This window comes from Macaca thibetana, chromosome 5 (assembly GCF_024542745.1).
Source record: "Macaca thibetana thibetana isolate TM-01 chromosome 5, ASM2454274v1, whole genome shotgun sequence".
In the NCBI taxonomy this organism is placed as follows: Eukaryota; Metazoa; Chordata; class Mammalia; order Primates; family Cercopithecidae; genus Macaca; species Macaca thibetana.
The window spans coordinates 135,467,571-135,481,773 of record NC_065582.1 but is presented as its reverse complement, the minus strand read 5'-3'; the positions used below and the strand labels follow the sequence as shown (position 1 = coordinate 135,481,773).

The 14,203-nt window shown below is 42.3% G+C and overlaps 1 protein-coding gene across 3 annotated transcripts in view; it reads right to left on the bottom strand.

The window, feature by feature from the left end:
• Positions 1-14,203, bottom strand: part of MRPS18C (mitochondrial ribosomal protein S18C) — an 856,900-nt gene that overhangs the window by 197,214 nt on the left and 645,483 nt on the right. The gene's annotated exons all lie outside the window — the stretch shown is intronic.

Genomic DNA, 14,203 nt, shown 5'->3' with positions numbered 1-14,203 from the left:
AATTTAAATAAGCAAATAGAAGTATTTAGCTGTTATAGCCACACGTACCACTGTTTACCAACCCTGACTTTTATTTGGGAGATTTGGTCTTTTATGTGCAGTCACAGTGACCAGAACAAAGAAGTAGGCAGTCACCAGAGACTACCTTGATTTTCTGTCTATATCTTTTTTATCTTATCCCATTATAGTTTATAGGATAGTGATACTTAAATGTTTACTGTTTTTTCCCTTACCTACCCTCACCTTCAGAATGTTCTCAACACAGAAGCCAGAGTAATTCTCTTAAAACCTAAGTAAGGTCATGTCATTCCTCTCCCCAGAACCCTCCAGGATCTCCCTAGGTCACTCAGTACAAAACAAAAGTCCTACCACCTGCCAGGCCCTCCGTGATCTGGCCTCGTGTCTGACTGCCCACACTCATACCTGCAGCCCCACTGGCCTCACTGTTCCTTAATCAGGCTGGGCAGACTCCTACCCCAAGGCCTTTGCATTTACTCTTCACTTTGTCTGGAAAGTTCTCCCCAGATCATGTCTTACTTCTTCACTGCAGAACCTTTCTTAAATGTCACCTTTTCTAAGAAGCTTTTCTTAGCCACCTTCAAAAATCTCACATATACCACCCATACTTCCTGTCCCCTTGCTTTTTTTTTTCTTTTTCTCTTCAGCTCTTAACATTAGCAACCTAAAATATGTCTTACTTGATTTAAATTGCTCTCATAGACAGTAGGCTATAGGGCAGACAGTCATTTGTATATGTGGGTGTAGGCAGCAGTAAATATAAAATTGCGTGATGACGACGACGATGATGAAGATGATGCAGCTAACAGCACTTACATATGCCAGGCACTGACAAGCATAGGAAAAATTAACTGTTTACTCAGCAAATACTGAGTCACTGAAAATGACTTGGGTCAGTTGTTGCAGCTGTAACTTTGCTATAGCAGCAGTGAGTTGAAGGGAAGAAGAATTAGGAACATAGTACCCTACTTTTGAGGAAATATGATTGACTTTGATTTTAACAGAATAGACAGAGTTTAAGTGTGTTGGTTTCTGTTTTCTTACAGATATGACCCTATGTTTTAAAATGCTTAAAACATCTTAACCCTTTCCAGTTAAAGATGGGCGAGTACAATGTAGTTCAATTTTACAACATTCTCCTTAGTTTATGAAAGTTAAAAATAGAGCAAATTTTTAAATCACTAAAAGTCCTGCAACTTTTTTGTGATCCATGGGACAAGAGAACATAACATTAGTTCATATATGCTCAAAAAGCTTATTCTCAAAAAGCTGCTTAAACGTAATTGAATTATTTTAATTCTTTTTCATTTTCCTTCCTTCTCCCAGTAGAAACACTGAAAAAATAATATAAATGGGTAAGGAACAGATTTTAAAAAAGAAAAAACGATCAAGTACATTATTAGTCTCTAGAATCACAGACTTGCAACTCGAGTTGGAAAGACACACAGCAGTCATCCATCTAGATCAGGAGTGTCAGTCCCTGGGAGAATTGAAAGGAGCATTGCAGGAGTTTGTGATAGTTGAAATGACCAGCATCGCCTTGGGAATTTGTTCAGCGGGGAGGGTCCTTGCCCTACTCTTCTGCGTCAAAGTCACTGTGAGTTTTTCAATAGAAATCATGTGAAAGAACTTTTTAAACTGTGGTCAATGATCTACCACAAATTCATGATGGGGGTGGAGATAGGATGGGAGCCACAGGGTCTAAAAACAAAATGAATACAACTATTCCAGCTCTAACTGACCTGCCCTCTGAATTCCCAGAGCAGTTGGTGGGTGCCAGTGGAGCAGGAGTTATGAACGCCAGTCATGGCCATAGCTTGCCAGGGTTGGAATCTGCTTTAATACCTATCAGTTGGGTGACCTTGGGCAAGTTCCCTGACCTCTCTGTGACTCACTCAGGGATAATCATAATACCTTTCTCATGGATTTCAAAATGTTCTGTCTTCCCCTGTGAGAATGGAGATTTCATGATAAGAGGGACCTTGTATGTCTTACTCATTGAAATGTCCCCAATATACCACATCACAAGGGCTGCCTCTCCCTCTTCCCAGATTTCTTTGCTAAATTGTTTAACACCTCTACCAGATTTTTATAATCTGGCCTCACCCTACTGTTTCCTCCAACTAAAAGTACACCCTCCACCCTCTGGGCTGGTTCTCTCTCTAGGCTGGTGGGTGCCAGGGGAGCAGGAAGTAAGAAAGTTATGACGACAGCTTGCCAGGGTTGGAATCTGCTTTAACACCTGCCTACCAGTTGGGTGATCTTGGGAAAGTTTCCTGACCTTTCTGTGACTCAAATACTCAAATAGGTATAATCATAATACCTTTCTCATGGATTTAAAAATTATCTGTCTTCCCTTGCGAGAATGGAGATTTCATGATAAGTGGGACCTTGTTTGTCTTAATCATTGAAATACCCCCAATATACCACACTGTAAGCACTCAGTAAACATTTGTAATTTTTGTACATCAGGTGAACTAACATTAGAGTTATTTGTCAGACCTGGTGTTAGGTGCAACCATTAGAAATTATTAATGCTGTTCAACTACATACAAAAAGTTGACTATGTAAGGTAACGTTATAAAAACATTTTCATGTACATATCATCAAAACTATATAAGGATATAAGTAATGCTACTCTCTGCCCACCGGGTGGCCTCACTCTGCAGGAGCAGTCACAGCTCTAACAACACTGGAGCTAACACTGCCTTTTCGATAAAGGTGTTTTCTTCTACCTCTGGCTTGCCCTTTGCCCTTCTTTCCCGGGCAAAGCCAAGAACCCTCATGGACTAAGCTCCACTTGGGAGCTCATTTGCCCTGTATCAATGGTGACGCCTATTTCTTTGGGTTAATGTATAATTTAGAGACTATGCAACACATTTAATATAGCTGCTGGCATACAGTAACTAATTTTTAACTTTAGAAATGAATCAGGCCAGGAATGGTGGCTCATGCTTGTAATCCCAGCACTTTGGGAGGCTAAGGCAGGGGGATCACTTGAGGTCAGGAGTTTGAGATCAGCCTGGCCAACATGGTGAAACCCTGTCTCTACTAAAAACACAAAAAATATTAGCCGGGCTTGGTAGCACACGCCTGTAATTCAATCCCGGCTACTCAGGAGGATGAGTGAAGCATGAGAATTTCTTCAACCTGGGAGGCGGAGGTTATACTATACTTCTTTTTTAAAATCTACTTTTTTCACTTAATATTTTCCCATGTCATTAATGCTTCTTTCTATATATATATATATATATATATATATATTTTTTTTTTTTTTTTTTTTTTTTTTTTTTTTTTGAGACGGAGTCTCGCTCTGTCACCCAGGCTGGAGTGCAGTGGCCGGATCTCAGCTCACTGCAAGCTCCGCCTCCCGGGTTCACGCCATTCTCCTGCCTCAGCCTCCCGAGTAGCTGGGACTACAGGCGCCTGCCACCTCGCCCGGCTAAGTTTTTTTGTATTTTTAGTAGAGACGGGGTTTCACTGTGTTAGCCAGGATGGTCTCGATCTCCTGACCTCGTGATCCGCCCGTCTCGGCCTCCCAAAGTGCTGGGATTACAGGCTTGAGCCACCGTGCCCGGCCTATGCTTCTTTCAATATATTGGTGTTTTTTGGCTGCATAGGTTTTTATTATATGTACCCACTGCAATGTAATTAATCCTATCATTGAATGCATAGCATTTCAATATTTGCATTTTTTTCCTTCTTACAAGCACTAGGGCCATGAATAGATTTGTATCATTGGACATGTCTGTGAATATTTCCTTAGGAAAAATCCTAGAAGCAGAATGTCTTCGTGTATGTGCATGTACATTTCCAGGGACTGGAGGGTAGGTGTGGAGGGTGGAGTATGGTGGTATGCACATTTTAAAGGTTTTGGATTCATTTTCTCAAATTACCCTACAGAAAGGTACACATTGCTAATAGCAGTGCATGAGAGCCTCTTTCTCAGACCTTGGCCAATATGAAGAGATACTATTTTTAAAACCTTGACACGTAGGCAAGAATAATATGTGGTTTCACTCACAACTCTGTGATTATTAAAGTAGTTGATCTTTTTCAAAGTGTTTATAGAGCATTTTTATTTCTTCTTTGTAAGTTGCCTTCATATCTTTGCCCATTTGGTTATTGTTGTTGATGTACGCTGTCTCGTTCATTGGTTATATCCCCAAGATCTGATATCTGACAGACTTGTGCTCTCATTTTACAAGATCATCATTTTATTAACTGTGATGGGATTTTGGATTTCATGCTTTATACTGAACTATCTCTTCCATGGAGAAGGCAGCATATTTAACATTTTTATAGTTGTTCCAATTAATATGTATTATTCAGACAGTCATCAAACATTTGTTGAACATCTATGTGCAGGCACAGGCTAGTTGCTGCAAATGCAGAGATGAATTAGACAGTTTCTACCTTCAATAAGCTCAGAATCAGTAGCTGGGATTACAGGCGTGTGCCACCATGCCTGGCTAATTTTTGTAGTTTTAGTAGAGACAGGGTTTCACCATGTTGGCCGGGCTGGTCTCCAACTCCTGACCTCAAGTGATCCGCCCACCTTGGCCTCCCAAAGTGCTGGGATTACAGGCATCAGCCACTGCGCCTGGCCTCTCTCTCTTTCTTTCTTTCTTTTTGTAGAGACAGGGTCTTGCTTTGTTGCCCAGGCTGGTCTTGAACTCCTAGGCTCAAGCAGTCCTCCTGCTTCAGCCTCCCAAGGTGCTGGGGTTACAGACATGAGTCACCTCACTCAGCATAAATACTTTTTTTTTTCCAAGTAAAATCGTACATAAAACCCCAACAAATGCATACAGATGGAAATCAGAGACAGTGCCCTTAAACTGTGCCTTCCTTTCTTTTAGGATTGTCACAGAGCCCAGTTTGAAAACTCTCTCGTAGAGATAAGAATGAACATTGAAGTCCCTACCGTTACTAACTGAATGACTTAGAGTGAACTATTTAAACCTCTCCAGCCAGTTTCTTTATATCTAAAATGAGGATTAAAATAGTATCTTCCACATGCTAGTGTTTTAAGAATTGCGTGAGAAAATGATCTCATCTAAACTCCTGACTTTAAATGTTATCTGTACCCTGATTACTCGCAAATGTGCACCTCCAGCCTTAACTTCCCTTTTGAACTTGCACTTGGCAGAAATGAATATTGAACTGCCTACTTGATATTTCAACATGAATGCCAAATAGGCACCTCCAATTCAATATATTGTGAACTCCTGACCTCAGTCTCAAACCTCCTCCTCCCACCCTCCTCGCCATCTCATTAATGGTATCTACTTTTCCTTTTGCTCCGACCAAAACCTTGGAATCAACCATAATGCCTTTTTCCCACATTCCATATTCAAGACATTAGAAAAGACTGTTGGTTCTACCTTCAAAACACATGCAGAATCTAATCTTTTCCTACCACCTCCTCAGCTGCCACCCTGGCCAAGTCCCCATTTTCTCCCCACTGGATTAATGCAATAGCATCCTAACCGGTCTCACTCCCTCTCCCTTGCCCCCTTTCATGTGTCCTCACCATAGCAGCCAGGCTGATCCTGCTACAACCAAAGTCAGCGTATGTCATGCCTCTACTCAGAACCTCCCCATTTCACACGTCCCCGTTTCTCCCAGCGTAAAGCCAAAGCCCTCAGCATGGCTGAAGGACCCTCAGTGAGCTGGCTCCTGCTGCCTCCTGGCTCTTCATCCACTCCCTCCCTCGCCAGTGCCGCTGCAGCCTTCTGGCCTCGTTGGGCTTCCTGGAATGCTTTCTCAGATGTTGCCATGGCTACTTCCTCACCTCCTTCAGTATTTGCCTAAAGGTCACCAACTCAGTGAAACCGTTGTCTTCATTTTCTAAAACTTAACACATACGATTACACAAACTTCTTTTTCTCTCTCGCTGCTTTATTTTTCTCTGTATTAAAACGTATGATATGCAGTCATGTGTCACTTACAGATGGAGATACTTTCTGAGAAATGCATCATTAGGCAATTTCATCCCTGTGCAAACGTTATGGAGTTCATGTACACAAACCTAGATGGTCTAGCCTACTACACACCTAGGCTACGTGGTATATAGTCTACTGCCCCTAGGCTACAAACCTGTGCAGCATACCTACTTCATGCTGTAGGTAATTGTAACACAATGGTAAGTATTTGTATATCTAAACATATTTAAACACAGAAAAGGGCTGGGTGTGGTGGCTCACACCTGTAATCCCACCACTTTGGGAGGCCACGGCAGGAGGATCACTTGAACCCAGAAGTTCAAGACCAGCCCAGGCAACATGACTAAACCCCATCTCTACAAACAATACAAAAATTAGCTGGATGTGATGGCACATAGCTGTAGTCCCAGCTACTTGGGAGGCTGAGGTGGGAGGAATACTTGAACACAGGAGGTACAGGCTGCAGTGATCACAACACTGCATGCCAGTTTGGGTAACAGAGTAAGACCTTGCCTTAAAAAAAAAAAAAAAAAAAAAAAAAAAAAAAAAAAAAAAACCGCAGAAAAGGTACTGTGAAAATACAATATAATCTTATGGGACCATTGCCCTACATGTATCCCATCATTGACCATAACATTATTGTGTAGCACATGACTGTAACTTGTTTTACTTATTTTCTTTGGTGTGTGTCCTCACTAACAGGAACCTAACTTCATGAGGGCACAGCTATTTTCTGTTTGAATCATCATACTTTATTTCCAGTGTCTGGAATACTGCCCAGTACATAGTAAGTTCTCAATAAATATTTGTGGAATGAATCACGTATATAAAGCTTTTGATAGCATAGTATGTGATTCATTGCCTTCAGGCATTTTTGGCACTCTTTTTCTTCTCCAGAGGATTTATCTTTCCGGAAACCTTCTATGAGGAACTATTCACTTAAGAGGAAGCTGATTTTTCAGGTTCTATTTCAGGAGAACAATTTTAACATTCAGTTTCTAAGCCTGAGTTTCTTAAATGGTGTCAATTTAGGGTGTGGGGGAAAGGTGGAGACAAACAGTGGGGAATTTGTAAAAATTATAGATGAATTTTAAAACGGATATCCCACCAGCAACAGTGACTCAGATGTGTCTCAAAAAATAAAAAAAAAAACAAGGCCAGGCACAGTGGCTCAGGCCTGTAATCCCAGCACTTTGGGAGGCTGAGGAGGGTGGATCACCTGAGGTCAGGAGTTCAAGACCAGCCTGGCCAACATGGTGAAACCCTGTTTCTACTAAAAATACAAAACTTAGCCTGACGTGATGGCAGATGCCTGTAATCCCAGCTACTCAGGAGGCTGAGGCAGGAGAATTGCTTGAACCCGGGAGGCAGAGATTGCAGTTAGCTGAGATCATGCCACTGTACTTCAGCCTAGGGGACAGAGCAAGACTCCGTCTCAAAAAATACATAAATATTAAAAAATATATATATATAGGGATATCCTCCCCATTAATAAAGTATAAATTCAGTGTAAAGAAATGGAAAGTAGTGCATGCAAATGTTAACTAGATTTATATTTGTTTACCTGGTTTAAAACTCTTGAACAATCTTGAAAATTCAAGTTAGTAATTTTTTTCTTAGGCAGCGTTGGCATAGTAACAAACTGAAATAATCATGGCTTTTACTTGCTTTATACTTAAGCAATAGAAATGTCAACACAGCATCTGTGAAAGAATTATTGGGATCAGAGGTCATGTCCCATTGCAGGAATGCCTCATAAATATAAATTGCTCTTGGTTTACGTCATTTCCTTGAAGAGAGGAAAGTGTTAAAGACACACTTTAGAATCTGGAGAAAGTTTATGGCTCTGGTCAGTATTTTTTAAACACTGCTAAAAATACACACTGAATATTTTATTTTATTTTATTTTTGAGACAGAGTCTCACTCTGTGTCCCAGGCTGGAGTGCGGTGGCAAGATCTCGGCTCACTGCAACCTCTGCCTCCAGGATTCAAGCGATTCTTGTGTCTCAGCCTCCCAAGTAGCTGGCATTACAGGTGCCTGCCACCACGCCTGGCTAATTTTTGTATTTTTAGTAGAGACAGGGTTTCACCATGTTGGCTAGGCTGGTTTCGAACTCCTGACCTCAGGTGACCTGCCTGCCTTGGCTTCCCAAAGTGCTGGGATTACAGGCATGAACCACTGTGCCAGGCCAAAATACACACTGAATATTTTAAACAAATCCACTTAAAAACATGTTACAAATAAAAAAATTTTTAGCACAGATTAATTAATTACTAATTGAAAATTGTTCAGATCTCTGACACATGGTGAAGAATGCAGGGAAAGGCATACAATTTTATAATTTTTCCTCATTCATGGATTTATGTTTCTGATTTTCTTCATTCTGTTTTTAACTGGTCTTTATGTGTACATAGATAGGCTCTCCTTTAAAATAAAATGTGAATGAAGTTATACTAACACACGTGAATGTGTTCCAAGAAGATGGAACAGCAAGTGCATAAGCCTTGACACAGGGATGAATGAAGCAGATTCAGGTAACAAGAAGGCCAGATTTCTAGTCTTATTTCCAAAGTCCATAGCCATCCCACATTATAGCGAATGGTGGTGAAGATGTAGAGTAACTGGAACTCTTATACATTGCTTGTAGAAATGCAAAATGGTATTGTCACTTTGGAAAACAGTTTGGCAATTTCTTTCTTTTTTTTAAGACAGAGTCTTGCTCTGTCACCCAGGCTGGAGTGCAGTGGCGTGATCTCGGCTCACTGTAACCTCCGCCTCCCGGGTTCAAGCGATTCTCCTGCCTCAGCCTCCCAAGTAGCTGGGACCACCCACCTCGAACTCCTCAAATGATTCACCCACCTCGGCCTCCCAAAGTACTGGGATTACAGCTGTGAGCCACCGCGCCCAGCCTGGCTTGGCAATTTCTTATCGTTGACTATGCACTGAGTATATGACTCAGCAAAATCACTCCTAGGTATTTACCCACGAGGAAAGAAAATTTATATTCACACAAAAACTTGTCCATGGATGTTATTAATAGCTTGATTCATTATAATCCCAAATTGGAAAAAAAGATAAAACTTTAATGTCCTTTAACTGGTGAAAGAATAAACAAACTATGATACATAGTTTGTTTCGTATGTATAATGAAATACTATACAGCAATAAAGAGGAACAGACAGCTGATATATGTAGCAAAATGCATGAATCTCAAATGCATTATGCTAGGTGAAGGAAGGCAGACCCAGAAAACTATATACTACCTGATTCCCTTTGTGTGATAATCTGAAAAAAGCAAAACTATTAAGAACAGAAAACAGATCAGTGGCTGCCAGGGACTGGAGGTCAGAGGAGTATCTGACTACAAAAGGGAAAGAGGAGATTTTGGACGATGATGGAACTGTTCTATATCTTGATTGCAATGGTTTTACATAGTTACAGGCATTTGCCAAAACTCTTAGGATTGTACCCACACACAAAAGGTGAATTTTACTGTATGCTAACCATACCACCATTTTTAAAAAGTGAACGAAAGTCATTTTTACCAAGTGAGGGTGAGAATAATCAAAACACAATTATATCGTTGCCATCCTAATTAAGTTGGGGCTAAATTTTCATTGCTGTAGATATGCCTGCATGTGGAGTTGTGTTCTGGAAAAACCAATTCTCTTCTGAAACCTACGGTCCTTCACTTAATCAATATTTATCAAGTACCTATTATATGCCATACACTATTCTAGGTTCTGAGGATACCTCAATGAACAAGACATATCCCTACCCTCCTAGAACTTGCATTTTAATAATAAGTGAATAACTCTGCAGGTAAATAAGTACATAGGCTACTTTAAGTAATATAACATGGTGGTAAGTTGTTATAAGGAAAACTAAAGCCTGGTGAAAGAGAGTTTTGGGGAAATGAGGCTATTTTTGATAGAGTACTAAGGAGGGATTTCCGAGTGACAGTTGAACAGAGGTTTAATTGACGTGAGGGAGGAAGTTATGTGAATACCTGACGGAAGAGAGTTCCAGGAAGGAGGAAAAGCAAGTGTATCAGCCTTGAAGCGGGAATGAATCGGGCAGATACAAGGAACAACGGAAAAGCTGGATTTCTGGTCTTGTTTCCACAGCCCATTACCATGCCAAGCTAAATGGAGATAATTTTTAATTTATACTTATCATAATAGTAAAATCCCAGGGAAAATTTGTTTATTCCTCCCAAAATGACCGCTTGAAGGTACCATAATGCACAACTACTGTCAAAAAAAAAAAAGTGGGAAACTACAAATTTGCCAGTGTTCTCAGTTGTAAACCGCTCAGTTTAGGCACACATTTTCTCTAGAGGACATTAGAAAACTCACAGAAATGCTGGGAAAGCTGAGGAACCAGTGTGCTAGTTATTAATTTATTGCCTCTTAGCTCTCAATCCGTCCTTCATTATCTACTCTGCAATAGTGGAGTTGAATCCTGTAGACATTTCTCCTTTGCAGTGAGCGGGGTGTCAGACTTTTTCAGTAGAGGGCGCTAGAGGGACATTGCGGGAGGAATGGGCTTCTTCCTGGTCAGGTGTGCTTCCACTGGCTTCTTGCTTCTGCTCCTGGCTGTATGCAACGTATGGCAGGGACATCCAGTAATGCTCCTCCCCAACTATTACAGGCTAAATTGTGTCCCCCCAAAATTCATGTTGACATCCTAACCTGCAGTACCTCAGAATGCTACTGTGTTTGGAGATAGGGTCTTTAAAGAGGTGATTAAGGTTAAATGAGGTCACTAGTGTGGGCCCTAATTTGATATGCCTCATGTCCTTACAAGAAGAGGAGATGAGGACACAGACTCACACAAAAGGAAACATGTGAAGGCACTGGGGGAAGACAAGCCAAGGAAAAATGTCCCCAGAAGAAACCAGCCCCACCAACACCTTGATCTTGGACTTCTAGCTGCAGATTGTGAGGAAATACATTTCTGTTGCTGAAGCCCCCCAGTCTGTGGTCCTCTGTTGTGGGAGACCTAGCAAAGTAACATACCAGTGTGCACAGAGAGGGCACAGTCCCTTGGCAAGCCAGCAGCTCCAGCTCTGTGACCACCCGGCTGCAGCCCTCCTAACACCAGGCCTCATGACAAGCAGTCAGTAAAGGGGTTCTTGATGCCCTCAATCTTTGCACAGGTCCATCCGCTAGCCTCAGCCCTCCTACACCTTGGAGTGGTTTCCCAACCTTCCCACGTACATTCCGGAGACATGTTTCCCACTTGCTTGTCCTAACTGTGGTTTTCTGGCCAGCTTCTGTCCCCCTACTCCCTAGAAGAATATTACCTGCCTGTCCAGTGACTTAGACTGCCTCTGGCCTGGGTCAACCCAGCAAACTTGTCCACCCTCCAGTGGACTGCAGCCACTCCTTCTCCAGCAGAGCTTGAATTCCAGCTTGACGAGAGGAATCCCTTCCAAGTTTGCTTCTTCCTCAAGTACTTTTCTCAGCTCTAGAGTATTCTTTAGCATTCTGCTTACCCCTTTTAGTTATTTCCCTCCTCTAGTTAATAATTCTATTTATTAAACTTTCCCTGTTCAAATTATACTCCGATTCTGGACTAGTACAGAATCCAACTGCCACAAACTGGTGCTGGGAGCAGTCCTAGGAGATAGACCTGCGGAGACGGGATCTGAGGGTTGACCCTGTCCTTGGAGTTCAGCACAGCACTGAGCTCCTTAGCAATGGGAAATGGGAAGCTAGTGACCTGTGGCGTGCAGGGACATCACACATCAAGCTAGCACTTGTGGCTAATTGTAATGAAGTTATAACTGAAGCAAGTGTCTTAGGAGCCAAAATGGCAGTTGCAACTAACTGTTGCGGCAGTACATGATGACTGTAAGGGATGTGCTGTGAGACGGACTTTTCTGAGCATACTTTAGTATTAGCAGAAAGAAAAATGACAAGCCCAAATCCTTTAACTCTCAGCTCAAGTCATCGTTAGCGGACCACAGAGCTTTGAGGATAGCCCTAAAAGAATCTTTTATTGCTTACAGCCAGAGGGCTGATACTGCTAATGAAAGGAGCTGGGCACATTCCTCAGCCCCCGGGCTCGAAACTCCCTGAGCCTAGTACAAACACATCCCATCCTCCCATCCCACCACATACTGCCATATATCTCTCAAACTCCCTGAGCCCAGTACGAACACCACCTGGAAAGTCTCCGATAAGGAGACAGCCGTTCAAGGTTACTGAAAGCGCGGGAGCCAAAAGAATTTCTTTGTTCCCCTGCAACTTTCGGGCTATAAAAAGCAAACGCTCGCATTGATCGGGGCCCTCTTGTATACTGTGTAAAGGAGGGACCAGGTTCGAACTTGTAGTAAAGATCCTTGCCGCTTGGCTTTGACTCTGGACTCTGGTGGTCTTCTTTGGGGAACAAATGGTCTGGGCATAACACTAAAACATTAAACATACAATTTAAGAGTGTGGGTCACTGACTTACAACAAGAGTTGAATGCATAGTTTTGAGCTTCCCTCTCCTGTGGAAGTAGCTTGCTCTCGGTAGAAGACTAGCTTTCCTCTGCTTAAATATCTGTGATAAGCTCATCTGGAGACAAATGCCTTAAAAGGAGTTACTCATTCTGCTCTAAATCTACCACAACCACCCCGTGTTGCCACTAGACTCATGATTATTGCCAAATCTCAGCACGTTCCAGTAGGACAGGGACCCACCATGACCCAGGAAGAAATAGTTTATACGCCAAAAGAATTGCCACACTTTTCTAATGTGTATCTTCAGAGACCTGGGGAACATGTGTGGAAGTACATCCTAAAGACGTTCAAACAAGAATAATGGAATAGAACACTAGAGCAGGCTAAATTCATTCACATGAGCGCACTTACTAGAGAGCTTTCCTGTCACAATATGGAAGAGAGACTCCAAAGGCTTAGGGAGATAGGCATGTGGGACTGGATTTACCATGTGCAACCTGCACACCAACCTTCCGGCATGTTCCAGGAAAAGAACCAGGAGACAACTTCCTGCACTAAGGCACCTGCAGACTGGAAAAGCTCTGTGGGTGTCTCTTTTGCAGGTTGAGGTGAAAAAACCCTCAACCCTGGTCTGGAGGGCCTGGAACTCCAGCTCACGCCCACCACAGTGTGAGTGATGAGGAAAGCACAAGGCAACTGGATCCAGTGGCAAATCTGCCATTTTATGGGGCTTATGATCTTGTCTTTTCTTCTTTGAGAAAAGAGGCTTCTGGAAAGCTGTACCTGGTGCCTGTGTGTTCATGATGCTACCGTACTGATAAACTCAGACCTTCCTAGGTGGGCATGTAAGGTCTGCTTATCCCCCAGCTAGGGTGACCAAACCTCCTGGTTTGCCAGGGCATGGGAGTTTCTGCACTAAACTATGAAAATCCCGGGCAGACCAGCACCCCCAGAATCTGGCAGTCCAGCCACCACTCAGCTGCTGCATTGTTTGGGAGGGAAGACAGCAAAATAGTACGGTGATTTGCTGAAATTTTCTCTCTACTATTTTGAATCTGTTAAACAAACTACAGAGACTTTTGGCTCCACTTCAGGATAGAATCAGGTATGTTAATGTAAGTGTAACTTTTTTGTAAAGCATACATACTTTCGAGTCTACGTATTATTTGGCCATTAGTGTAGATTCCAATTAGAAGATGGTGGAACATTTACCATAAGCTCAATAGATGGAAAGTTCATTGAGGCAGCCTCGTGGCCCAGAACTACGTAAGGTCTGTGATACATTTTCTTTGTAAATAAACCTGAGTTAAAAATAACTTTATGGCACCTCTGCTTCTCAAAGTGGTTCATGCCTATAATCCCAGCACTTTGAGAAGCAGAGGCAGTGGATCACTTGAGCCCAGGAATTCAAGACCAACCTGGGTACCCCAAGGAGGTAAAATAGAGTAACAGTTAAGAGTGGAGCCTGCGACTCCTGACCACCTATGGTCAAATCCCTGCTCTGCGTCTTCCTTAGGAGTGGTGGCTTTATAATTGTCGACTTGGCTAGACTTGGCTAGACTGAACTACATGTCCCAGAATTCTCCTGCCTGCATGGCTCTGGTTAGGGTGGACCACCAGAGACATTCTTCAATCAAGGCCCTCTGCATCTGTAAAGTTATTAAGTCTGAAAACTGGGTAAAAGGCTGTGACTTTCCACTATAATGATGCAAGCTACATTTTTGACTACCCATCCATTTTGTTCCTAGGAACACTATGATCAGTTACCACCACAGGTCTTTGTGAG